Source organism: Homalodisca vitripennis, unplaced genomic scaffold (genome assembly GCF_021130785.1).
Source record: "Homalodisca vitripennis isolate AUS2020 unplaced genomic scaffold, UT_GWSS_2.1 ScUCBcl_4763;HRSCAF=11136, whole genome shotgun sequence".
In the NCBI taxonomy this organism is placed as follows: Eukaryota; Metazoa; Arthropoda; class Insecta; order Hemiptera; family Cicadellidae; genus Homalodisca; species Homalodisca vitripennis.
Window position 1 is genome coordinate 1,424 of NW_025780885.1, and position 27,617 is coordinate 29,040.

At 31.2% G+C, this 27,617-nt stretch overlaps 1 pseudogene; it reads right to left on the minus strand.

Annotated features, from left to right (window-relative positions):
* Positions 1 to 2,230: 2,230 nt before the first annotated feature.
* Positions 2,231 to 27,256, minus strand: LOC124373077 (annotated as a pseudogene).
* Between the last annotated feature and the right edge of the window lie 361 nt (positions 27,257 to 27,617).

Consider the following 27,617-nt stretch of genomic DNA (forward strand, 5'->3'; position numbering starts at 1 on the left):
TTTGACCATTAAATTATGATGATATCATCTTTAAGGTGAAATAGTCTTACGATTTTTAGGATCTCTTTCACAGTATACTCATAAATCTAACACAGGCACGTAACACTACCTTCTTCAAATGTTAAATAAAAACGGGGATGATATTTTTATTTTACAAACTATATTCAGCAAAATGATTACAAAATTAAAGGTTAAGTAAATAAATAGCTTACAAAAACCCAAACTCTTACATTTTTAAGTAAAATGTTTCTTTTGGTTGCATTATTATACAGGGTGTCTATAAAAGAACTCCGGGGTTTAAAAAATTAATATTTTTAAAACTATAAAAGATAGCAACATTTGATCAATTCCTTTGAAACAAGCAGCTCAAAGAGTTTTACTCATACCAATTGGGAATGTTTTCTCTCAACAGTTGGCAGCACTGCGGAGCGTTGACCTTGAAATGACGTAGCGGCTGCGGGAGGCAGTCAGTGTCGTCTGGACTGCCGCGCTATGGCGACCCCTCAACAAAAGGCTCAGTGTGTTATTTGGCTCATAGAAAACTAATTCTGTTGTTACTGTACAAAGAAACTTTCGACGTAGCTATGGTGTTGACCCGCCTACAGACAAAACAATTCGTCAGTGGTTAAGTGCGTTCAAGGAAACAGGAAGTGTTTTGAAGCAAAAGTCGCCGGGTAGGCCGCGTGTGTCTCAAGAGAATGTAGACAGAATCCGAGCTTCATGCGCTCGAAGCCCTAAGAAATCGGTAACAAGACGCAGTCTGGAATTGGGGTTACTAAGATCAACAGTCCATAAGGTAATTCATAAAAGACTTCGTTTAACTGCCTATAAGATTCAAACTTTTACACCATATCAAACCGGCAGACAAGGTTAAGAGATTCGACTTTTCTGTTTTCCATTCTGGCTAAAATTGATGAAGATAATGATTTTTTTAAAAGTGTGTGGTTTTTAGTGGATGAAGCTACTTTTTATGTGAACGGAACTGTAAAACAGGCATAATTGCAGAATTTGGGGTTCACAGCCGCCCCATGAGTTTATTGAGTACGAACGTGACACGCCCAAAGTGAATGTTTGGTGTGCTCTTATGCATGACAGAGTCATAGGTCCCTTCATTTTTTGCCGAAAGGAATATCAATGGTGATGTCTATTGTGACATGTTAGAGGAGTATGTTTATCCTCAGTTGGATGACATTGAGGCGGAGAGAAAGGTTTAGTTTACTTCCAACAAGATGGGGCGCCGCCACACTTCAGTTTGCGTGTGCATGAGTCACTGGACGCTCGTTTCGGTAACAGGTGGATTGGAAGGGAAGGACCTATTCCATGGCCACCAAGGAGCCCTGATATGACTCCGTTGGACTTTTTCTTCTGGGGGCATATCAAGAATCTTGTTTATGCGGAGAAAATTCGAAATGTTCGCCTTCTCAGGGAACGAATAGTGAATTGCGTGGCGTCCGTTCCCCCAGACATGCTCGCCAGGACATGGGAAGAGGTAGAATACCGTTTCGACGTGTGCCGTGCCACTAACGGAGCTCACATTGAACTTTACTAAGTTGTTAAAAAATCTTGAAAATGTAAGCTGTCTAATCATGTATAAAACATGTATGTACGTTTTTTACTTTATTAAAATATTTTGTCTTAAAACCCCGGGAGTTCTTTTATAGACAACCCCGTATTATGTTTTATTTTGTACTAAGAATTTGTACAATATATAAAATTTGGTTGTATTATACGTCTTTTATAAGGTAATATTTGAAAAATCAAAATAATTACATATACCCAAAAGTTGACTCAAAATTGATTTTTACAAAAAAAAGTAAAAATATTGTCAAACTAACACATTTAAAATTTTTGTTTTAAATAATAAGTGAGTGACCATATTTTCACTTTATTTACAAAAAAAGTTGAATAGTTTGTACAATAGTATTTCCCTCTAAAGTTTGCAAATTTACAGAGAGAGCATAAATTTAAAGGGTCAAATTCTTACTTATAAATATCCTAATAAAATAATGAAAATAAAAAACAACTTTTAAAATGAAAGTTTTTGATTTTATACGTTTATAGTATTCATGAAATTAAATATAAAATATTAAAGTTACATAACCGATATATACAAATTTTGTATTAGCAAAAACTTTACTATATAGACGGGTGGAGAGAATGTTTGTGCTAAAAAAACCTATTGATTACAAATACACTAAAGATTATCCGGTAAAACTTGTTAACTTGCAGGTTGGAAGGTTAGTGTTTATACTTACAACAGGCCTCAGTGCTGCAGTAGGTCGTCAAACGCAGGTGAAGGCGCAGCTGCCGAGCCCCGCGCGGGACATGGCCGCAACAAGCTCACGTGCATGTGCTACCGCCACCGCCACCTCCAGAGGTGCGCGACGCGGTAGGGCTGCTACTCTCCAGGATAGCAGAATTGAGTGCAGCACACACCGTCTCTCGCTGCACTGGGTCCAGCTGCCACCCCACTGGACTACTCCACGGGTTCGAGTATGCCAGCAGGCTGAACGCATCCTGAATTACATCAAACATTCGTATATATTTTAACTCCTCCATTATGATAACTTATGTTACAATAATTTTTTCTGGAATGTTTGAACAATCTCTGTAGTTGATATTAAATGGCTGTACTCTCTATTAGAGATAAATAAACATGCTTAGCATTTTGCTACAGTCATCCAAAATACACTTTCTTCAGAAATATATTACTGAGGTGCAGGCATGGTGAAAATCGCTAGCTATCTTTCTACATTGAAGGCTAATGCAATGTAAAGCAAAAAACTATTAGGAGAAAACCCCATCTTGCCACCAGGTGGTCTCAAGGACGATCAAGGCAGATATATTACTGAGCCGGAGAGAGTTATGGGAACATACTTTCCGGACTGTATCACTAGGATCAACCACTAGCTGTAGAAGGGGACCCAGAGCATGCTACTCACTCACAATGGCGACCTTCAGAAGGATAGTGGGTGATCAACTCGTTTAGCCCTTACAAATCTCCTGGGGAGAGATGGAGTGAGATCGGTTTGCTTCGTAATAGTAGGAATTTACATAACCGCATTAATTTTAAACTTCAGAGTTTTTAATTAACCTTAATAGTTTGGTTGAATTTGTAATATCCGAAGAAAAATATCTCATTGTCATGGCTGAAGTCAATATCGACAACCTTAAAATTTCTTCTGCATCAAAAGAATTTAAACATGAAGGAAACTTGAGCTTCAAACATGACATTTTTCTGGAAATTTGCCATCGTTCAATGATACAAATTATCAGTAACACTACATTTCGAGATCTGCCATCTGATTTTTTCCTCAGATAAATAAGTACAACTTAACACATAACTACAATATAGGTTGAAATAAACATAAAACAAATCTACCAAAGCGTTGTGACACGCATAAGTCAGGAATCACAACCTACATGTTGTGTGTCAACTCCACTGACTCTAAAACATGCACTTAATAAATACAACACAAATTATTAAAACTGAACTACAGAATACAGGTCACAATAAGTCTACACTTACCGACCAACCACCCAGGACTGACCAGAGGTCAATCATCATTGCAGAAACAAGATGGCGGCAAAAAGGAGGGAACGGGAGTGGGTATTTGTTCACTCTAGATGAACTTCTTAAAACCATACAGTGATTCTGTACTGGTTTATTTTAAATCTCTTCCATTACTTATTTATTTTAACCTATATCGTACTTATATGTCGGGTAACTTATTCACCCTGAGGAAGAAATCAAATTGCAGATCTATATCAGTGGAAATGAGTTAATGAGTTAATCGTTGAGAGTGGTAACCGCATTACCTGATCACGATAGACAACTTATGGAACTTGTGAATTTCCATAACAATATTAATAATCTAAAACTAAAATCTTAGGGACGAAAGTTTTTTGAGTACAAAACAATTATTTAAATCATTATTGGAAAAATCAAAATTGGCTAATCTTATTCAATTCTTCTTTAGAAAATAAATACAACACATTTCATAACATTTTAAGATATTATTTTTATTTAATGTTCAAAAAATTCAGAAAAAATTTTTATTAATACACAAAAAAATTGGGTCTCAGATTAAATTAAGGGAAAATAATCTCATCCATCTAAACAAACTAGTTAAAAGCTCTGGTTTAGAGATATTAAAAAGGGATTTTAAGATCAATGTTATAAATGTATAATTATCTAATACAACACAATTTCAGGATTACTAGGATATAAAATACGCTGGACTTGTATGTAAAGCTGTATATATATATTTTATCACATACGAAAAAAGATTATGTTTTTGGTCAATATTTTGTTTTTATATAGTAATTGTTACTATGTTGGGTGATAGATTTAGCATTTTTAGCTATTTTTATATGCAGGAAAATTTTCCTGTATGTAACAATTAACAAGAGGTTGCCAAAATCTTTTTGCATTAGAGTACAAATTTGGACTTGCTGGGCTTTTTCAGGATTTTACAGTAGTTTGAAATTAACTCAGGATTAATTTAAGATAAAAATGTCTAATTACTTCTCGTGATTTTGTTCAGGCCTTTTCCTTGCACATAGTAACAAAAAAAAATAGTAGGTGATTTTTAACCCAAGACTCTGCTGATATTAGATGTTTTAGTCACAGTCATAACAGTAATAATAGAGGTTTTAACATATCTTATGTAAACACATACTACATAATACTCCATATTTGACCTAGTTTTTAAGAAGTAATAACAAAAATGTTATTACGTCTTACAAATTAGTGATAATTAAGTCTTAGTGGTAGGTGAGTATTAGTTATAATACTAATTTGGATAAGAAGATTCATGTTAATAAAATAAACTCATAATAGTAAACATTTTCATGGTCTAATGCAAGTATATTATATTGTTTTAATCAGTATGTTTTGTTCACATTCTTCCATATGCTGCATCAGTGGAAAACAGTGATTTGTCAGTGGGTTTACTTAGGTGTTGTTATTTCTCTAATCAGCCTATTTTTATTTGTTTGTTTGTAATGGTAATTATTTGGATATCTTGCAGATAGTTTAAAATAATAATACATTTTTAATGAGTTAGTAATTTCTGCAATAAAATTGTTTAAGTAATCTACAATGACATGTAATCTAAGGTTGAATTGTATCCATAAATTCATTTAACAAATTATTTGATTTCAAAATTTTGAATTGTTTTGGTTTTAATACAGAGAGCCATGTAGCTAATGAACTAAACCATTTATATATTACAGATTGACAAATTTAATATTCTCTGATTGGGCATTCCTTAAAGCTTAAAATGTTTATATCAGAGATTGTGCATTAACAGTAAGCAGCTGGATATAAAAATTTCAGGACTGATATAAAAAATATAAAGGGGGAAAATGGCATAAGCAAATTTAGTATACTCTACACTAGGAGAGAATACTAGTTTTAAAGCTTTGGCCAAGTTTAAAAAACCATTTTCTTTATTAGATTATCGACACTATTAAAATATTCCATGTGTTGTTTTATATCTACCTGAAGCATTTTCTTGTTGGCCTCGTCTTTGCCCTGCTCCTGCATCAGCCGCTGACTCATGTGGTACAATGTCCGGCCGAACTCTAACATCCGCTCCACTGCTGTCTTACTGCCACCGCACAACTGCCGCTTGCTCGCTGGCGGGTCCACATCTACGGGTTTGATAAGGTTTAAAAAACCTGTTATTACAAAGGGTTTTACTTTATTATGTTTAATTCCATCACCACAACAAAATTCGAGCAAATCCATTTTATTTCTAGACACATACATTTTTGCAGTAAAAAATATATTTTGTATAGATCTCAAAGTTATTGATATTTCATTAATATTATGTGAGAAAATTCAATGGAAAAATATTTTATTAGCTTTATAAAGATAACTAATGAGGCTAAAACCGAACAAACACTGTAGATATTAGGAGAACTAGCTATCCAGCCATCGATGGTTAAGCAGGCCAACTTCTGCTGTCTCTCCAACAGTAAACATGACAACAGAAAGTACTACCTAATTTATTTTTACTACAAGAAGGAGAGTGATGTACTTGAGAGATATTTAAGTGAAATTTATAGTACATTAAAATATTGCTGTTAACATCTACAACTGATGTATGGTCTTGTTATATAATAAAATTATTAATGATCAATTTATATACGGTAACATACAGAATAACATTATAAGGATTTAAAGCAATTTAGGTTTTAGTGTTTTATAGACATTTATTTTATTTCTATGACGAATGTGGAAAAGGCTTGCTCCAACATTGTGGGGAGAGAACACTACAGAGTGATCTGGTGTCTAATCTACCACATGTGGGCTCAAGCCAGAGTATCGTACGTATGCACCAGAGTAATGAAAATGGTGTACAATACACCAATGAGTTTCTTTCAACTCCTCTTATATAAATACAACTTGGACAATAGATGAATTTATTATGTATACATGACTAGTGCTCCCCTCAACTTTAACACCTAAATAAAAAATATTATTAGTAGAAAACCACAGTGAAATTAAATAAAACTTGGCTTTTTAGAAAAGGACTTTTAAAGTCCTCTCTTCCATTTAACCTCAGTACAATTTATCACATTAAAAAAAACATTCAGAAATGAATTGAAAAGAAGATGATCCAACTGAAAAAGTACCATTATTATAATTAGTTTATTGAAAAAAAAAAAACAAGAAAATAAATAATAGTATAGAACGTAAGGTCACTATATAAAGTAGTGAAAACAAAGCAGAAAAGTAAGTTAAAATAATGTTACAACATGATTTTTAAAATGAGTAACAAATTAGTAACTCATCCATTTGAATCATTCGTACATTTGCCCAGAAGTATGCCATTAGTGACCCAGACCGCATCATACCTACAACCCACAAAAACATTCTACGCGATCCCTGCTCTGAAACAAGAACGTATGCAAAAGATTTCTGATGTAATCGGGAAGAGCATTCCGTAATCAGCAGGCAGCAATAGTGAACGATTTATTGAGAAACTGGAATGATGGATGGGAATGGATAAAAGAAAGGGTCCCCTACGAGTAGATTGTTCACTGCTTGAATGAAATGAGACCTTTCGGACAGATGAGTAAGTAAACTAGTAGTGCAAATAGAATGCAGAAGAACAATAATATGATAGTCACAGAGTTCTTTCAATTTCATTGTGGGTAGTTGTTGAAAAAAAGGAGTTGCATGATCACCACGTCTTAAACTGAAAATAAATCTGACGCACAATACACATATAACTGTACACAATAGTTGTTAAAATACAGCATAATAAGGGTGACCAGCACAGTTTTAACGTACGAGGGCAAAAATATAGCAAAACAATTTGAGACTATGAATATGAATACCAACAAAGACCCTATTATAACTTCACAACAACCTGATCAGACCAACCCAAGTGTTTTGACATGATTACAGTGCTGCTTATCAGAGAAAAACTTCTTTATGTGATTCCTTACCCATATCTTCTACTGGTTCCTCATGAGAGGTCCCATTCTGGTAACCATTTGTATGCCCATTCCTTTCTTCGGGTGGAGGTGTTTCCATTTCTACGTCGTCATTGGTGTCTTCTTCAGTTTTGATCTTGAGCCCATTCTGATCGAAATCGGTGTTTCCGTTCAAGCCAACTATTGAATTTTGTAGGTTCATTTCTTCTACACTGTCCTTAACTCGGTTTATTACTAAAAATAAAAAAAAGATGTACACATTTTTTATGACTTATTACAAATATTTAAAGTTGAAATCATTTACAAATACTATTAATACATTAATACATTACACATCTGTTCATATTACTATTTTATTGTTCTTTATTAAGTTTCATGACCAATTTCAGTAAATGTGAATATGAGTTACATTTCTATTTAATGTTTTCAATTTAATTTATCTTTGACACCCCCAAAACAGCAGTCCATTAATAAAACCCACTGTCGACAATTTCCACATACAGACCTATTTAAAAAAAAACTGAAATGCCAACGTCTTAAGTTTTATAAGTAAATTTATTTTATATATTGATTTTCTGTTATCGATTTCTCCAATCTAAAATTGCCTCTACAAATGCTTAAAATGTATGGTTTTACATTACCTTGGATCAACAAGGGTTTTGGGACCATCATGTTTAATTACCCCTAGCCTAAACTTAACTGTCTAGTAAGCAGTTAATGAGTTTAAGATTTAAAGATTCGTATGTGATATTATTTTTTTATCAATGCATCCATTTTATATACTTATACGTTATCAATATGGCTTTAAAATATAGACTACAATGCATTGTCATTGTAATAATAATTTTGTAACTTAATATCATACATTTAAAAGGAGGGCAAACTTCTTTAACATAAAATTTTAAATAATTTAAAAATTTGTCTATAACGGTAGTTTCCTTTAAAATTTACATTCTGCAAAGTCTGTAAAACAATTGTGCGAAATATACAACAATACTAAGCAGGTATCTTACAAAACCATATAGTAATTAATAACTATGGTAAAAGTAGTGAAAAGCTTATCTTATCGTACAGATAACAGACACTTATCGTACAGGTTCAATAATTAAAGAATCCTCAAAAAATTTTAAAATACTTTTCTTTTTTGTCAAATTAATCTATCTTTTACAGTGTTAGGCTTACTGGTTAATATTATCTGCCCATCTTCAAACATATATAAGTATGTTATTTCAATTCACTAACCTACTACTACTATTTCCATTGAAGGCCTTTGTAGACTGGATGACCGAAGCGTGGGTGGGTGTGGAGGGGCGGGGAGGGGGTGAGAAGTGGGAGCGAGATGAGCAACGGACTTCAGAGTCGGAACCGTTTCACCATCTCCACAAACTGCCTGCACTTCAGCATGAATAGCAGGTTGAGGGTTATGTTCCAGTAGACCAGGATACAGTCTACTTGTGGTCTCGATCGCCCTCACCCATCCTTCCCGCTAACACTAACTTTAAAATTCCTGCAACACACAGGAAAACACTTTAGTCTCATGTGTGTAAAGACAATAAAATGTTATTAACATAAGAAAATATTTTTTAGTAATAATGATAATAATAACAGTTTATCAAAGCTGTTGATATAGTTTAGTAAAAAAAAACATGCTACACTTCTAGCAGAAGTCCAATTACTATATTTCATTACTAAATTACATTTTCCATTTCTAAATGAAGAAAATGTAGTTTAAAAATACCCATTTCTATATCTTTATGAATGAATGTATAACATTATGAAATAAATAAATTATATAAACACGCCGTAGAATTATGATTAAAGAGGGCAAAAGTCAGGTTGTAACATGAGAGTTTTTGATATGATAGGAAGATCAGACTTATCATTACCAGAATGAATAGATGCCATCTTCTTCTAAGATAGAGAAATTATAATGGAATATTTCATCCACAAGGCACTTTGCCAGATTTAGTTTGAAGTATCCAGTATGGTCAAATTGTAGAAACAAAAAGGTTTCACTTTCACATAGGATTGAATCTACTTGATACACTACACTATATTAGCACACAATACTATATCTACAGTATATACAATTCATGTTTCCCAACCTGTAGTAAGCTTACAAGAGAAAGAGGGTATTAAAGATGGAAATTATCGTATGTTTAGATGTGTGGCACTGGTAGGTTTTCCTTGTTAAGAGTAAGAATATCCTTCCAATCTGGTAAAGTTATAAACTATCCTATTCTGTAAAAACTATCTTTTTTATAATATTGAATAGAGGGTATCTTAACCCTTTAAGTGTCAACATCTGTACATACAAAAGTTGCGAAAACTATAGAAAAATGCTGACATCTGTTTTATACAGATGTTCGTGGTACAGATAATTGTGGTCTACTGCGATAATTCTTTACGTATTATAATTTTTTTGGTATACTAACAATCAGAATATTACATGATAAAATATTTATAGTAATTATGAAAGATTAATAATTAATGTTTAGTTTAAATTTAGTGCAAAACAACACAATGTTGCTTTTGAAACAACTACATCACTTCTACAGTTTTTAAAATATTAATCAATACGTAAGTTTGTATTTAGTTTAATTTTCTCTTTCAATTGATATTATGTTGTATAGTGAAATAATTTTACAACACAAACTAAAATAATAGGTACTGTAAGTAAACATTTTAATTTTTTCAACTATTAAAATAAAGTTTTATATATATATATATATATATATATACAGTATATATATATATATATATATATGAAGAAAAATTACATTTCCGCTACCTTATTTCAAAATATATTTTACTTATTCAGAACTTAGTGATGGTCTGAATATTTTATAACCTTTATTTGAATCTCATGAGTTTAGACTATGCCTACAAGAAAAAGTAAAAAATGTACGTTTACACAAAAAGTAGTGTTATCTTTACAGTTTTGTGGATAGTAAAATAATGTTTTGTGTATTATGTACAATTTTAGTGGTAGTACATAGTAGTACGAGTTGCTTTGAGAAAATATATTTTCAGTTGCTATTTTTGCATAAAAAGCTAACAGTATGTACGTGTTTTATGTGGTATAATTAAACAATTTAGCTGTAAGCAAAACAAAATAAAAATTAAGAGCCTTTCTAAAAACCATTTGATTTTATGGATATTTTAGTAAAATGTTTACAAAAATCACTAAAACAGGCTTGGTATTTTTCAGCAGTACCTTGAGAGAAATCTGTAAACATTTTTTGGACAATCAATCAATCAATATTCTTTATTACATATTTTTGGAGAATAGTACATCGTCAAAATACAAAAACAAATGCAAACGTAATTTGAGAGTCCATGTTGCTAGATGGGTTGATCCTCCAGGAACTCCCTTTCTTTGTAGTATGGGCGATTCAGCAGCCATTTTGTGAGAGCTGTCCTGAAGATCTTGATAGGTTCCTTCTTTAGGTGGTTGTAGAAGAGGGCCCCTTTGTAGGTTAGTTTTTTTTTTTCCGACAGGGTGAGGTGGTGTATCGGGAGGGCAAAGTCGGCAGCGTTCCTTGTGTTGTGTTCATGCAGTTCTTGATGTCTGGTCTTCTGACTGAGGACGGCATGTGTGACTACTTCTCGGATCTAGAGGGATATTACTGTAAGGATTTTCAGCTCTCTGAATGTTTCCCTACAGCTGTCTTGGAATCCGAGGTTTGCAAGACATCTCACCGCTCTTTTCTGGTGAATGAGGACTCTTTGAAGGTTATTATTACATGATCCTCCCCATACTACAGTACCATACCTGAGGTTTGATTCAAACAATGTGTAGTATGCGGTTTTTTGATGTCTCGAGGTTGCTTACTTGTAGTACTCTTCTTATAACATAAGTATCAGAGCAGAGCTTCTTGCAGAGCTGGCTGGTGAGCTGCTTCCAGGAGAGTTTTGAGTCCATTGTTATGCCAAGGTATTTAATCTCAGTTAGTGTGTCAATTCTGTCAATAGGGATACTTATATTCTGTTTTTTTTGTTCTAAAATTTATTAATTGGACTGTTTTGGTTTTGTTAAGGGCCAATTGATTGTTTCCGCAATATTCCTTGGCTTTGTTTATGGTTGTTTTAGCTTGAAGGAGCAGTGCCTCTGCTGACTTATTTACCAATGTAATGACTGTGTCATCAGCATACATGGATAGTTTGGCAATGGTCACCTAGTATGACTGGTAGATCATTTGTCAGCAGGAGGAAGAGTACAGGACCAAGTACCGATCCCTGAGGAACGCCTCTTGCTATTTTGGCTGTCTCTGAGAGTACTTTGTTCTGTACGTTATTATTAGTACTAGCTTAGCTCAACGATTTGTTGTCTATCATTGAGGTAACTGTGGAACCATTGCGCCTCCATTCCGTCAATACCCAGACCGTAGTTTTCTTAAGTAGGCGGCTGTGACTAAGGCAGTCAAACGCCTTACTAAAGTCAAGAAAGAAGCTGGTGACTAGGACAAACTTTTTTATCATGCTCCAGCACTAAAAGAGTTAAACGTAGATAAAATTCTATTAAGATATATCTTAATTTTTTTAAATTCAATCACAATGTATGTCTGCTAAAAATAAATATCTCTAAATCAGTTATTTTTGGTACTAAAACTTGCCTTTATAATACAAATTTGTTAGATCAAAACACACGTTACAAATAATACATATATTTATTTTTAAATAGTAACATTCAGATTGGCACAAGCCCTACTAACAAAGATGACCAGAATCATAAAAATGGTTATTTAAAAATAAAAGCTTCAGCACCTTATTAGTTAAAATTACATAAAGGAATCTTAAAACAACTTAAATACTGTGACTTATTTTAAAATAAAGTATTGATTGACGTTTAAATTATTTTTATTGCATTTTAACAAACGCAGTACCACAATTTACAAATAACTATACAAAATACTAAAACTATGAATGTTTAAATGTTTTAAATTTAATAACTTAAAATTAAGATGAATTATAAACAAAAAACAAAAGCATTTATAGGCAAGTGTATTGACATTTTTGTGTTGGGGGGGAGGGGGGGAGGAATGTAATCGTATGTATGTATTGTAACCTGATGGTTGCAGATTGCTTAATTTTTAGGTACTCTTTGGGGTACAAGGAGAAACATTGAAAAAATATAATTAAATATTTTTTTATGCAAAACTGCGAAGACTACATACTTTTTATCTCTACACTTAGACGTTTAAATGTAAAAAGACTATTTTATTTTTTTCCCATTATCATTATTGAAAAATTCAACAGTCAATAAAAAGTCAGAAAAATAAGCTTTTATTGTGAAGGTGTTAGAAAGTGATAAAATTATTCCTGTCTGTGTTGTAAACCATTAGGATAAAAATAACCTAGGTTTTGTCTACAGCATGGTTTAAAAATGGATATGGTTTGAGTGTGTTACCAGTTGTTTAACTCTGCAACTGGCTTTGAGCAATTATCAACGCATTAACTACATTTACAAATGGCACTAAGCTATTTTCGACGCATTAACTATGTTGTAATATAATCTCTCTCACAGCAAGTTTATTTTTACTATGTTTTTGAAAATAAAACATACGTAAATTTAAAGATACATAATTACATTAAATTTGTCACTGGAAAATTTTAAACTTTGACATTCACATTTCCAATCGCAGTTTGTTCACGTAATTAACGAACACACAAAAATTACCGTTCGTTTATCAAAATTTCCCTGTCAAGAGTTTACGTACTACACAATTGCAATTGTCGTTATTGGAAAGGGTGTATTCTTGGCTTTCAGGAACATTGTTTTAATAACCTGTACGCAAATAAATGTTTATACAATAGTTATTTGAAAAGTTTATGTTTTGTAAAATCCCAAAATGCCTAATGCGTCAAAAAGAGCTTCATTAAATTTTATTATTTTTTGTGCTCTATTGTGTCTGGAAGTAGTGAAAATCATATCGAAACAAAGAAAAACTTCTCTAAGCAAAAGTATCCTCACTGAAGACCATGAAAATGATTTTATTTTTGTTTTATTGCACAATCACCGACTCACCTAGTAAGCAGATCAGAATTACGCATTATGTGGTTGCCATAGCGATTCTCAGTTATTACAGTATTTGTCAATACTAGTGTACTGCTATTTATTTGTATCTTTTAGTTTTTTAACTGTTTAGTGTGTACAAATAAACGTTTGTGTAGCGTTTTATAAAAAAATTGAAGTGGAAAATGTGGAACATTTTACCTGCAGGTTGGCCTATATACATATAGGTTCAATATTTTTATTTAAATAATTATCGTACATTTCACAATTAGTGTTAATTTGAACAGTAGTGGCATTAGGAATGTACTGGGTAGTGAACCAGAAGACAATGTTACAATACAATACAATGTTAGTTTGATAAATATGCAAAAAGTTTTATCTGACTTGGATGAACCATTGCCTAGTGAATTAATTGTCCCTGATCCTACTGACTTTGAAAATAATAAAGATAAAAATACATAATTGTACATTTTTGTAAAATTACATAAATGTACTTTCTATAGGCCTATAAATAATTTTTGTGTAAAAACAAAATCTTTACTATAGAAAATAATTGTATATAACATACACTTCTATAAATATATAATGTTTTTATTCTACACATATTTATATTTTAGTAAAAGTTACTTCATCTAACAGAATCCCAATAATTATATACACAATAGTGCAATAAGAGAACGTTACAGATTTTGTAGTTTTTATTGATATATTGTAAAAAAGTGCCAACAAACTTCTTTTACTGAAATATGTTTTTATAATTTGTAAGTTAGATATGTAACAAAACTTTTGCATATTTGGGAAATATTCAAATACTGTAAATTTCGCATTGGCTATGTGAGGGTGCTATACATTGGAGAGAAATTTATTTTCATCAATTACTACTTTTTTACTTTAATCAATTTATTTTTAAAAGTAAAATTCAAATGATTCAATATTAACTACAATTATTTTTAAAAACACTGATATTTTAAAAATGTTAGTATCTTGAAAAATAGATGACCAGTGATTAAAATTTTAAAAATCTAACAAAATCGCAAAAAGTGCCATCCATTTTGGGAAAAATGGTGGCCAGTTCTAGGTTAAACTGAAGAATTCTTACTTTGTCTGTTTTTGATAGATGTGATTTCTTCATCAAACACTTGACCCGTTCCGTTAGCGAAAGCTTCAGCTGTGGCACAATAACCGTGATGGACTAAATACGTGGAGACCATTCTGGAACATACAAAGATCATGATGTGAAATATGTAATGTGGTCCATTCAGAACTTGTACAGAATCAACATTGATTCAACCAGCATTCACTAATGCATCCAAATTTATGACCCACTTATATTTTATTTTTGGACCACTTACGGATTTGAGTAGTATTTCAGTTTTATCTTGCATTAGCTCATTAGCATGCTATGATGGCAGTTAACCATTGATAATAGTGGTACCACAATTACGCCATGACAAGATTATTCCATCATAAAAACTTTGAGAACGTAGTCATACTGTTGATATTTGTTGGGGAGTTATCATGAAACAAGTAGTTTTTGATACTACAACTATTTTTTACATGGGTCCATACAATATGTATTTATATACATGTATTTAGTAGTGTGTGTATTTTTCCCCTTTATAAAATACTTTAAGTGTAAATTGCCGAAGTTTCTTAACTATACTTCCTACAAAACACAAGCTATTGCCATTTTTTGTAAAACTAGTAAAAACAAAAAAAGTAGTAAATTATAGGTGCCAATGGGTTAATGAGTAGTATTAAGGTTGAGTATTGAGTTATATTAAGACATATTATCCAAGTGAAGTTTTCCTCCATGATGTTAGATAATTAATTGTACACGCTTACAGCAACCAACTTTACAAGCAGAATATTTCAACAATTTATTTTTCTTATCAGTGGTGTGGTTTGAGCTGCAGGTTCAATGGTTCAGTATTTGATAACTTTCTTATAACATGCCACATGCTATAAGAAATAAATGTGTGTATTAAAATAGTCAAGATGCAAAAAGAGTTTCTGGGATTCTTAGCATGAATTTTCACTTTTTTGCATTAAATAAATTATATGCTGTCATTGGATTGTGGTTGAATTTATAATACATAACATTTGAATATAGCACTCTGAATTGTTACAAAAAGAGATATGTAACACCTTCTATACTGAGTTTATATGTAACCTCATAAGACAGCGAGCACATTAGTATGTCTGTCTCAGTCAGCACGTAACCCTCCTACTGACCATAAACTAGAGATTCCACTTAAATCATTTTTACCACATATTAAAACACCAATTCAAATACTAACCCTGATAAATAAGTTACTTGTGTGTTGTTAATAAATTAAAGCATAGCAATAAAATAATTATAATACAAAGAAACGATGCTGGTAAATCTTATAATGGACCATAAAAGTTAACCTGTGTTTGGTGCCAGCCACCGTATTGGTACATTATTTCAATCCTAGTAAAAATCCTGGTCATTAGGTAAAAATGAAAAGTTCAACAAATATTGTACAAAAAATTAACCTTTTACCAAGAATAATTACATGTTTTACATAGTTTTCTCACGTAAATGGATAATGTTTTCTAAATTCATTGATATAAGGTGCAAAAGCTATTACTGATCCAGAAAAATATACTAAAAGTGTACATATTTTTAAGACATTAATAAATGGGCAATATGTATAAGTTTTTATTACCAAATAAAAAGTTTTTTTGCCACTTTGGAGTTTTCATAAGTTTTTTTACAATACATTTTTATATATAATTTATAAATTTTTTGTTGTTTAGTACATTCCAGAAAATAATTACATTGTAACCCTTTTAGGATGACAAAATTTAAAAAAATGTTCTTGTACATACTTTTTAAGTGACTACTTTTTTATAAAGTGTGTACTGAAGAAGACGTACAGTATTAAAAAAGACATACATACAATTATTATTTATTATATTATTTACAATAAAATTGTTTACAATATTTAACATATTTAATAATAATTTGATTGGATACCAAATTTTACAAAATTGCCTCTTTTGTGTTATTTTTTATAGTTTTTTTTACTTAATTTCTGTAACAACATAAAAATTTGATGTTGATTGATGAAAGGATAAAAAACAAATACGAACACGATCACCTATCTGACGATTACAGCTGGAGTGATGTAATGTGACAGCCGTAACGCGATTGACAAGATATAGATGACTTACATTACCACTACGACTGCATAAAATATTTAGAGAAAGGTCATGGGACATACATTAGCATAGAGAATCATGATTTTACAACATTCCTTGCCTCATAAACAAAAAAAAACAAAAGAGGGTTACATACAGCCCACATCGTCTATTTGGACAATGCACTGTGTGGGCTATAACAGTCTGCTTGTCCTAAAAGGGTTAAAAAGTTTATATAAGTAAATTTATATGATTTCAAATAGATATCATAAAAAATTGATTATAAGGTTCAATAAAATATATTTATCATACAGTAAACATACGTTTGTAATATTTTTTAAGTGACTACTTCTTTTGGCGGGCTATGAATGTGTTTTGTATGGGAAAAAAACTTTCGCTTCACATCATGGAAATCACGGATGTTTATGTTTTCTGCATGCTTTCAAAGTACAATGACAGCTTTACCGAAATGAAAACAAACCATTATATAAACATCTGATCTGAACTAACAAAAGTTGATGTTAATAAAAAATCTGTTAGGAGAGAAAAGAGGGAAATATAAACCACAGTAATATACAACATTACAAATGATAAGGAAATTAAAAAAAAATGCTTCTTTAATCTAGTGGTGTTATACAATTATTTGTTTTCCTACTGTTCGATCAGTTTACTCATATTATTATTGACTATATTGTCCTAAATATATTGCATTGTCTGGATATATCTGCTTCTTTAATCTAGTAGTGTTTTCCAATGATTTGTTTTCTACTGTTCGATCAGTTTACTCATATTATTATTGACTATATTGTCCTAAATATATTGCATTGTCTGGATATATCTGCTTCTTTAATCTAGTGGTGTTTTCCAATGATTTGTTTTCTACTGTTCGATCAGTTTACTCAATATTAATTATTGACTATATTGTCCTAAATATATTGAATTGTCCTGGATATATCTGCTTCTTTAATCTAGTAGTGTTTTCCAATTATTTGTTTTCTACTGTTCAATCAGTTTACTCATATTATTGTTGACTATTTGTCCTAAATATATTGCATTGTCTGGATATATCTGCTTCTTTAATCTAGTAGTGTTTTCCAATTATTTGTTTTCTACTGTTCGATCAGTTTACTCATATTATTGTTGACTATATTGTCCTAAATATATTGCAATTGTCTGGATATATCTGCTTCTTTAATCTAGTAGTGTTTTCCAATTATTTGTTTTCTACTGTTCGATCAGTTTTACTCATATTATTATTGACTATATTGTCCTAAATATATTGGCATTGTCTGGATATATCTGCTTCTTTAATCTAGTAGTGTTTTCCAATTATTTGTTTTCCTACTGTTCGATCAGTTTACTCATATTATTATTGACTATATTGTCCTAAATATATTGCATTGTCTGGATATATCTGCTTCTTTAATCTAGTAGTGTTTTTCCAATTATTTGTTTTCTACTGTTCGAATCAGTTTACTCATATTATTATTGACTATATTGTCCTAAATATATTGCATTGTCTGGATATATCTGCTTCTTTAATCTAGTAGTGTTTTCCAATTATTTGTTTTCTACTGTTCGATCAGTTTACCTCATATTATTATTGACTATATTGTCCTAAATATATTGCATTGTCTGGATATATCTGCTTCTTTAATCTAGTAGTGTTTTCCAATTATTTGTTTTTCTACTGTTCGATCAGTTTACTCATATTATTATTGACTATATTGTCCTAAATATATTGCATTGTCTGGATATATCTGCTTCTTTAATCTAGTAGTGTTTTCCAATTATTTGTTTTCTACTGTTCGATCAGTTTACTCATATTATTATTGACTATATTGTCCTAAATATATCGCATTGTCTGGATATATCTGCTTCTTTAATCTAGTAGTGTTTTCCAATTATTTGTTTTCTACTGTTCGATCAGTTTACTCATATTATTATTGACTATATTGTTCCTAAATATATTGCATTGTCTGGATATATCTACTTCTGCACACTTTCCTTGGTTATGGAATTCTTCAGGTTAGGTTACTTAAGCTCCAAATTTTAGAAGCTGTAAAAATTTACAAAAACAATTCAGTAGCTGCTATTAGTAGCTATGTTGACTTTAATAGAGTAAAAAACTTCCAACGCCAAACAATTGTCGCAAAGAGACTAAAATATATAGTAAAATACTGGTTTTAATATGAACTACTAATTTATTTGTAAATGAATCCAATGTCAAATTCATTAACTTAATGCACTATTTTATAGTAAAATTTAAAGCTCGTCTGATTTCTAAATTGAATTTCAGCACGGTAATAATTAATTCCTATTCCAGTTCACTACTAGTATCGTCCTGACGAGGTTTAACCCTGGAACTGGCAAACGCCCGATATCGGGCGTTTTAATACGTCTTTTATTTCTCAATATTACGTACTTAAAACACGATCAAAGAGTATCGGTATTGATACCAATCGAAAGAGGAAAGTTCAATTTATGTAAATAATACACTAATAAATAATTTATCGTTTCGTTACACGTCCATACGTCTTATAATCTCTGACTGTTTGTTTACAATCTCCCGCGTACCACGCTAGTTGCGCGCGCGCAGCGATGAGTCAACTGGTTCATTCGGCTATTGTTATTTCGTCAGCTGCATGGTGTCCTGTCTGGTTTATTGTTTGTTTGAGTTCTCTGTAATGATAGTTTGTGTATATTACACAATAATAGTAAGTCTTTTTGTGCGTGTTTACGTAATGGATCGTAATTTCCGCGATCGTTCAAGTGACATTCGAGAACTAGTTGTACATTGATACCAATCGAAAGAGGAAGGTCCAATTTATGTAAATAATACACTAATAAATAATTTTATCGTTTCGTTACACGTCCATACGTTTTGTAATCTCTAAAACTGTTTGTTTTACAATCTCCCCTCCGCGTACCGCGCTAGTTGCGCGCGCAGCGATGAGTCAACTGGTTTCATTCGGCTATTGTTATTTCGTCACCTGCATGGTGTTTTGTCTGGTTTATTGTTTGTTTGAGGTCGTTGTAATGATGATTTTGTATATGACACAATAATAGTAAGTTTTTTGTACGTGTTACATAATGGGATCGTAATTTCCGCGATCGTTCAAGTGACATTCGAGAACTAGTTGTACATGAAATAAGCAACGATGAGGATTCCGATTTAGACAATTCAATCAGAACATAATAAAAAAATATATAATAAAAAATTAAAAAATAGGAAATTGATATAAACTAATAGTTACAAGATTGTACAAATCCAAGTGAGCTTTGAAGTTCTTACTTTTTGTTGGTAAGTTAGCACTTACGAATGTCAGTGTATGATTTTTGTATCGTTTACCACATGTAAAAGTAAATACCTTATAAACTATGTGTTGTTTTATTTTTACTCAGAATTAAATGCTCTTCCTTTTGTATATTTTGGATTTTGCATATCACTAACAACAACAATTTTACAAATCAAAAAACTTTGAACTAACTTTTCTTTTTTCTAAAAAACATTTTTTTTCCTGAAGAGGTAGAGTAAGGGTATTTTTTTTTGTTTTAATTTATATTATGTGAAAAAAATGTTCCTTGAACAATGCTGAATAAAGAAATATATAATAAGTTATAGGTACTTTATAGTAAACATGTAATAATAAAATAAATATAAGGCAATGTATGAAGTACTAAAACACTCTGCCACTGAGGGAAATATGACCGCCAGTTCCAGGGTTAAAAAAGGATTAAAAATAAATAAATAAAATCTTTTTTGCTAACAAAGTCATAGTTCAACTTAATCCTCGAAGAAACTTAGTCTTTCTGTTGATTATAATTATAACTTGCACTCAATTACACTACATTAAAAAACACTAATTACATTAAAATTAAAGACTTTAATACAAAATTTTGCTGAAGAAACGTCAACACCATTAATTGACTTTTTTTAAAGACCAAATTAAATTTAACAATGTTAAACGATAAAAACATAAAGTACAACGGGATAAGGAACAACAATAAATACTGTGTTTACAAGGTATTTAGAAAAATTTCTTTTCATAATTTTGATTTCTTTTTCAGATATCATAAACTTATAATTTCATTTACAGAATATAATGACAATGAAAATGAAATAACTATTAAGGAAGTATAAGATTGTAGTGAAAATGATACTGACCAAATTATAGAAAATAATTTAAATCATAGTAATCAAAAATGTATAAATATTTATTACTTTAAATATTTAGGTCAGTGATTATTGTAGTATATGAAATGTAAACAATACTAAAAAATATGTATAAAATTAATAGAAAATAAAATACTTAGTGTCTCATATTATTTTAAAATATTAATTAACATTTAATAATCAGGAAACATACTTTTTCAAGATAAATAATAAGAGCCTGTTCGTTATAAGTAGTCAGTAGCACAACTGCCTTTCTATTTTTTTATTAAGTCATGATGGGATAATATGTTGAAATATTACAGATTTTGTTATAAAAAATGTAATACCAAAGTTGTCTAAACCAAATATTTAACATGAATTAAGACACTCAGAAATCCTTAGTATATATATATATATATATATATATATATATATATATATATATATAATAATACAGGGTGTATATTATGTCTGGAAACACCCAAATATATCCTTTAATAATTTAAATATAAATTTGAAACCTACTTACAAGCGTGATAGAGATTGGGCATCTACTTTTTGGAACAATGTTTTGTTATGTCCACACCAACGGGGGACGTCCTGCCGAGGGTATCGTGAATATTCTTAATGGAAGCCTATACCTTGTGATACATAATTTTAAAGGTAATAGCTTTACTGAATTGAATGCCACAAACCGCATCTCAAAGGAATTATTCTATCAGAAAATAGAGCATTTTTAGTATTGAAAATTGTTACTGATGTTCAACAATGTAATTTTAACATGGTTCTTGGCCACAAAATGTGTTACACTAATTTTTTAGCATTTTTTTTAAATGTTCAATTAAATAAAACAAAAATTTCATTTTAAGCTGGTTCTATTAGCACAAATATTTGCCAGTTTTTATTACCAGTACAATTATGGAAATACTTATGTTATTATTGATTTCTTATTACAAATAAAAAATTAATGTATGCTGTTAGAAAAGTCTTACAACAAACGTTTTACCTGCATTTGGTGTCAAAGCAATTGTTCGAACTGTGTTCCTTCTAACGGTTTGACAATGAGCCAATCTTGTGTAAAATGATTCGACAGAGTTGCCCTAACATTTCTTCAGTTATCAAAGCAATCTCCTCTATAATCCTGTTTCTTAGGTCTTCCCAAATTATGAGGCTTTCTTCTATAAACATTGGATTTTAAATGACCCCATATGAAATAATCGATTGGTGACAAATCCGGAGATCTTGGAGGCCATTCGATTTCTCCTCTTCGGCCAATCCATTTATGAGGAAACCTTAAAATCCAAATACTCTCTTACCCTGTCTCCCATAATGGGGTGGAGCACCATCCTGCTGAAACCATACATTATATCAAAGTATTCTCCTGATGCAATTTGAATAGCTGGGATTATTTTAATTTTTGTAGCATATTGTATTAAAGTTCGGCATTTAAATTTCCATTGATGAAAAAAGGGTCCAACAATTTTGTTACCTAAAATTCCACACCATACGTTCAGTTTTTGTGGTTGCTGTGAATGGGACTCAGTTAATTCAATGTGGGTTTTCACTAGCCCAGTAAACGGCAATTGTGCCTGTTAACATTGCCATTTAGGAAAAAAGTTGCCTCATCAAAAATAGTATGTTGGTTCAGAAAATCTCTATTGTCATCACATTTGCGCATCACAAGTTCACAAAACTCAACTCTTCTGTCGTAATCATCCTCACTTAACTGTTGGACTAAATGAACTTTAAATGGTTTGTATTTATTAATTTTCAAAATCTTACTCACAGACATAGGGTGCATATCATGTTGCTGTGCAGCTTTTCTGAGCGATGTATGTGGGTCTTCAATAAATGTTTGCAAAACATCTAGTGCATGTTCTTCATCTGTTGCAGATTGTATCCTACCCACCTTTGGCCGATTACGTACACTCCCTGTCATTTTCAAAAACGCTCAATAGTTTTTTGATATTGTTGAAACACTTATGGGATTCCTTTCTGGGAAAGTGTCATTAAACAAATTACAAACTTCCCGATAAGATCTTTGACGATCGCCATATCCTCGCATCATCAACAGAGTAATTCGTTCTCTTTCAGACAATTCCATTAAAATGCCAAATAAAAACTGAACTACTGTAATTAGATAACTTGTTGACAGCAATGCTTCAGAGACACTGATTAACTCGACAGGAATGATATGACCTTTGTCCATTTGTAATTCCCAAGCTTAGACCTGTCTAGTGAAAGCTCCATGCTCAACAAACTGAAACCTGTAGACCAGATGATTAATAACACAATAATGTTTCTCATAGGCTAGTGACCTTTGTCTCTTTAAACCTTCCTGCTGACTGGAAAACACCAAGTACAGATTCATAAGTAATCAGAGAAAAGTGACTCATAAGTTTTTATTCATTGTAATAAAAACTGGTAAATTTGTACTAATGAAAAAACCAGCTTAAAAATAAATTGTTTATTTTTATTTTAATTGAACATTTAAAAAATGCTAAAAAAACAAAAAAAAATTAGTGTAACACATTTTTGTGGCAAGAACCATGTTAAAATTACATTGTTTGAACATCAGTTAAATTTTCAATACTAAAAATGCTCTATTTTCTGATAGAATAATTCCTTTGAGATGCGGTTTTGTGGCATTCAATTCAGTAAGCTATTAACTTTTAAAAATTATGTATCACAAGGTATAGGCTTCCATTAAGAATATTCACGATACCCTCGGCAGGACGTCCCCCGTTTGGTGTGACATAACAAAACATTGTTCCAAAAAGTAGATGCCCAATCTCTATCACGATTGTAAGAGGTTTCAAATTTATATTTAAATTATTAAAGGATATATTTGGGTGTTTCCAGACATAATATACACCCTGTATATATATATATATATATATATATAAATTATATTGTTGAGTTAAAAAGAAATACTGCTGGATTACATAACTACTGTTTTAGTCACTATGCATACTGTAGTTAATTCTGTTTATCCGAATAATAAGGAGAGCAGGGGGTCCTTGTGAAAAAACAGTACCAATTTTGGACAGAGCGGTTGGAAATTGGTTTTTCTTGATGTTGGTCTTATCTCAAACATCTTTAATTTACCCAGTATAACTAAAAAAGGGCTTCAAGTTAAAGAAAAAAATTGATAAAAAAAGATTAATTAACCCTTTTAGTGCCAACATCCGTGACACTGAAAAACTACCCAATAATGCTAATATCCGTATATACCAATGAATTAAATAAAATAGGTATGTAATAGAGAAGTAACAATGAAAAAAGAGCAAGTTCATAATGTGTATAGCTTGCTATGAAAACAATTGCGTAGTATGCCAAATATCAACAAGAGTGTACAGCTGTTTGGCCTAACAGGTGTCTCCCAATCAACAAACATTTCAGTTACTAAGATTTACTTAGCTGTGATAACGAGTTCTCAGGTTCAAACAATCTACAGGTATATAGCACATGTAAATAATGAACACAACCAACAAAGACACTATATGTGTCTAAACATCAAAGAGGTGGGCTGTTATCGGAGCCTGTGTGTGTGTGTTGTGTAACTGGGTTATTCCAGCTCTAACTGGAAAGAATTACATAGCCAAATTTAGGGGAGTCCAATTTTAATTTTTTTGTTTCAATAATACATTTACATCTTAAGAGCTGGTCTACACTGAGTGAGACTGGCTACTCTTAATCTGGCTCTGCGCTGTAAAACATCTGCTGCAGTCATGTTAAAAAACTACTACATTACTATGACTAGAGTACAATCTAAGGCCATACTTGTGTAAAATGGCCTGCCATTCGCCCTGACTGGCGGGGACAGGGTAGTTGTGTATAGTGAGCCGGGTCCGAGACCGTAGTTCCTTCATCATTATATCCTCGATGGTTCGAACATAAACGGAGCCTGGCCGAAGTTGGCGTCTACCACCTCCCCAGGGGGTCTGAAGTCCCACTGTTGGGTACAAGTTTGGCTGCAACAACCAGCAAGATTAGTGCATATTTAACAGCTAATGATTAATTGTCTATACATTTAAAAACATATAATTCCAACACATTATTACAAATACTATTCAGGATTAGAGGGCCGAATCCTCAACTCTTATGTCCAATTCAATTTTATTAATTGTTCCTTTTAATACATTAAATTTTAATCTCAGTAAGAAAATCAATTACTTTATCTGATTCTGCTATTTACTGCTATGCTGGAAATGTACTGAAATGTACCAATTGCAACACATTTTTATATAAAGAGTATTTCTTAGGTAACCTTGGGTAAAAAATTTGGATTTACTAAATTTTTAATAAGGTAACAGTATAAAACTGAAACCAACTTTTGACATTTTGGACCACCCTGTATTAAAAAAGCGAAAAGAACTAAAACTGCCATTTTTAGGTATTATTGGATGTTAAAAATATATTTTTTCCGAATTCTCTGGAGTTGAAATATAGGGATTTTTGTTAAAATGAAGACGGGTGGTTTTTCAGTTCAGCCGCTATACATTGTAAACGGGTGGCCTGGCTTACCCTCTTATATCAGTATAAAAATTTTAAGGCAGATTATTTTCATAATCATTTCAATAATTACTTAAAAATATAGTTTAGGTTGTATTTAAATTATTCATTAAAGCACAGAGAATGTTTTTATATTAATTAAAATATAACTAAGCTATCATAAAATATAAATATTAACCTATAAGAAACCTTTAAAAAAATCTATTTATATGATAAATATTGTTCTAATACAGGTTATTTTTTTACGTGTTTTACCAAATGCTTTTTAAATAATACATTATTTAGTAAAGATGGTTTACCCATCATATTCTCAACGAATTTACAATTTATATTATCAAGGAAAATAAGGCACTTTTATTATTACACACACTTTAATAATTGTGAAAACAGTTGAGGCCAAACTTAAATGATTACTTAATGGCAATGAATTATTTGTTATCGATCTGATAAAATAATTATAAATATACAAAAACAAAAGTGAGATTAAGCTTCTCTATTTCTAAGATACTTGTAAGCGGATTATACAAAGAATATACTTACAAGGTAGGTCTGTAAACGCTATGCCCAAGTTGTGTCCGTTTTTAGTATAGAAGCAAGTATTATCTATGAGGTTTGACACCGCAGCCAATAACATCTCCGGTGGTGAAGGTAGGTCCATATGGCTGACCTGTCCCAGAACGAGCAAAACGAAATGGCCATCATCACCGTGATAACCATAAGAGTGCTTGTCCCAGCCTGTAAACAGTGATACATAATACAATTTTTATTTCCACACTGAAAAACACTGCATTTACAAGTAAAAGCAAATGAAGCCACATATAATATTATATTACACAAGTGGTGTAAAATGTTCTTTTTCAATAATTTAGAACCTTAACTACAATAATCTCAATGGAACGCATAACAATACTATAATTATATATAAAAAAAAAAAACGTTACAACATAGACAGTCTGAGGGTGTTTTGTCACAGCTTGCTGAGACAAAGAACAACTCATCTGCCATCCTACACCAAGGGATATCAGATCTGGCCTTCATAACGGGTATGAGCACTTTCCACCTTTATATTACATCCTAAGTCTCAGTGTTTGTGAAAGTTCATGGCATATACATAGTTTTTAAAAATAAAATAAGAAATATATTGTTATTTGGATATTGAAGTTGTTGACTCCTACTATAATGTATATACGACAATATCTGTGTCTGCTTCAGAAAGAGTGTGATTGGTAATGAGGGTGCAGTGGGACATGTCTACAGGCGTGCTGTTGCCATGGTGACTGACAGTTAGTCATTTTAAAAAGAAGAATTTGCACAGTTTTGTTGTATGTGTTTTTTACAACAGGGATTGACAGTATAACACCAGCTCACCTACAAAAACAAATAAGTAAAGAATTTCATTTGCTCCCTAATTTCTGAGCTCATCACAATTTATTTTAAATAAAAACAAAACATTTCCTTTCTGTTTCAAAATGATTTTAAAGTTATAAATATACCTTGTTTATTATAAATTGAAACTGAAAATTCAAGTTGTGTTTGAAGGAAAACTCAAATTTGTTGTTTTTTTTAGAATTTTACAAAAAGAGATAAAGACAGATTTCTAATTCACGTTTTATGGTTTTAAATTTGTGTTTATGTTTGAAATACTGTTTACTTTTATTAGCATCAGCCAATTGTTAATTTTAACTGTAAGTTTTTTTTAATTAGTAGTAATTTTAGACTACTAAGAAAAAACAAATATTTAAAAAAACATATATTTGTCTATTTGTACAAGGAAGTATGTATTCTTGTATTATTAAGGAAGTTAAGCACATGTTGTTAACATGTATATATTTAGCCAATATTATTTTCTAAATTATCAAATTTAATTTTTAATAATATAATTTTTAAATTAAAACTTTGGGAGTCTATTTGCATTTTTTTTTGAACTCACACTTACAGCTGAAGACCATGATTGATTTCAAAAATTACAACTCTGTTGTTATTTTCAAATTACACATTACCTTTAAATAAATATTTCATTTCAACTGTGACAAATTGATTTATAAGTTACTATATTTTCAAAATGCCTACCAGTTATGCATACTTATGTAAATAATTCATAAAAGCATCAATCTAAATATTTAAGACGTCTTTAAGCATAATCTTATGGAAAAAGGGTATACAATACAACTCTTTCCAGTTCACCATAGAGACAAATTTCAAATGTAATTAGTATGCAAGAAAGCTTTGGAATGAATTATATATAGTGCATTTCCCAACAAACAGTAATTCAAAGGTCAGTATCAGCTATTGACAATTTGAAGATTTATT